Source organism: Arachis ipaensis, chromosome B10, assembly GCF_059453495.1.
Source record: "Arachis ipaensis isolate K30076 ecotype BB chromosome B10, ASM5945349v1, whole genome shotgun sequence".
Classification (NCBI taxonomy): Eukaryota; Viridiplantae; Streptophyta; class Magnoliopsida; order Fabales; family Fabaceae; genus Arachis; species Arachis ipaensis.
The window spans coordinates 116,843,864-116,846,205 of record NC_142435.1 but is presented as its reverse complement, the minus strand read 5'-3'; positions in this window follow the sequence as shown (position 1 = coordinate 116,846,205).

Genomic DNA, 2,342 nt, shown 5'->3' with positions numbered 1-2,342 from the left:
TGAAAAATAGAAAACCAGGATATATAAAAAAAAGGAAAACAAATAGGCAAAAAAAATCAAAAGAAACACAAAGTGGCAAAGTAGCAATAGAAGAGGAAATTGAGTTAAGTAAATTTGCATTAAGGATTGTATAAGAGTTAGAATACTGAGAAGAAAAATGTCACAATCCAAAATGTACTTCAATTCAAGTTAATTAGAAAAAGTATCATCATGCCTTGGTTAGAATGTTAAAAGAAAGTGAAAAACCAGAAGAGATGTTTTGAAAGGTTAGGTTTGGTTAGAATTGAAAAAGAGTTGAGGAAGTTAAAATTAGTGAGCTAGTAAAAAGTGGGTTAAGGTAAGTGGCATAATGATCATATTCCAAGTAACAAGCATTCACAATTAGAAGCTATAGGTAATTCAAATCCAAACAAGGAAATTAGGTTGATGATGATTCAGATAGATATAGAAATAGCAAAAATTGGAATCTAAACATCAAAAATGCAGATTAAGAACCAGGAAATCAAAAAGAATAAGAAAGCTTGTCCTGGCATTCATGAATTGGATTGGTAAAAGCAGGGAAAAGCAGAGTTAAAAATGCCAAAACCAAAACATGAATGAAAATCAAAACAGTTTACAGAAATTTGGGCAGCATTCTGCCTAAAATTAGATTTTCCCGGAAAATAAATAGCAATTAGAATAGTTCATATGAATGAAAATATAGCTGCAATTACATATAAGGAATAAGAACATGTAAAGTAGTGTAAAGAGCAACATGAAACAAGAAATTACAGCATATGAACAGTAACAACATCACAGCAGCAGCAGAATTGCGAATTGAATAAAATAGGTAGCAAGAACAGCGCAATTAATCAGGCCTAAATCCACTAACCACATCCTAGGCTACCTAACAACCTAGAATCCACTACAACATGCATATCTAACTAGCCTAATGATGAACATAAACAAAAAAACAGAAAATTAACGATGAATGGAAAGAAGGGTGACGATCAGCGGAACCTGGAAGGCGAAGGAAAGAAAGTGGGGCAGAGAGGTGGCTGTGGAATGGCGGTGGTGGCGGCAGACGCGGCGGTTGAGGGTGGCACGGCGGCGGTGGCGGCTGTTCGGAGGTAGGGTTTCGGGTAGGGAATGGGGGGGAAGGGGAAGGAAGGGAAGGGGGCGTGGGTGGCGGATGGGTGGCACGGCTGGGACGGAGCGGCGGTGGTGGATGGTGGTCACGGAGGGGGCAGTGGCAGTGGAGGGGGGAAGAGGAAGAAAGAAGAAGAAAGAGGGGGAGAATGGGGGAGGGGTGGTGGTACGGTGAGGTCCTGGGGTGGTTGGCGGTGCGGCGGTGGTGTAGGGTGGCTGGGTGGTGGTTGGAAGTTGTGGGTGGTGGTTGTGGAGAGAAGAGAGGAAGGAGAGGGGGCTGGGGGCGCGAATGGGTAGTGTTTCGCGTGGCTGGGGGTTATTAATTTGAATCCACGCGATCTCGTGGGTGGCGCGATCGCGTGGAATGGGTAAATTATGAATGACGCGGTCGCGTGAGGCATGCGACTGCGTCGCTGGAAATTGTGCTAAACGCATGATTCCTGCGTAGTTTTAGCGCAACTCTCTGTCTCCTCTGGGGTGGTGGTACAATCCATACGACGCGATCATGTCGCTCACGCTGTCGCGTGGGATTGGTGTTGTGCAAGTGACGCGATCGCGTCAGGGACGCGACCGGGTGGGTCATTTTGTGCGAAACGCACAATGGCCGCACGATTCCAGCCTAACCCTCTGGACGTTGGGGATTTACACTGATCTCCAGATCACGCAGCCACGTGAATGACGCGAACGCGTGGGTAGTGTTTTTCGCAAGTGACGCGATCGCATAGGTGATGTGGTCGCGTCGTGCACCCTTTTCTTTATATGCAGGTATGCAAGTATGCAGTATGCAATGCGAATGAATAATATTCAGGTTCAATTTGAAAAAGGAAATAAAAAATAAAAATAAATAACACGAAATAAAGCTGAATAGTAACTAATTTGGAGACTCCTCCCTGAATGGATGCATTCCCTCACTTCATAACCTCTGATCTGTGCCTTCTGGACTTGGAATTGGGCCAAAAAGGGCTTCAGAAATTGCTGGGAGCGTTTTCTGTAATTTCTGGTGCGTGGCCTATGTCACGCGGCCGCGTGGGTCACGCGGCCGCGTGGGTCACGCGGTCGCGTCAATTGGAGTTTTCCTTATCGCGCGGTCGCGTCAGTCATGCATCCGCGTCATATGCGTTTCTCTTAAGGCGCACGATCGCGTCAAGCACGCGGTCGCGTCGCTGTTAATTCGCGCTGGCATGCGGCCGCGTCGTCCATGCGATCGCGTCGTT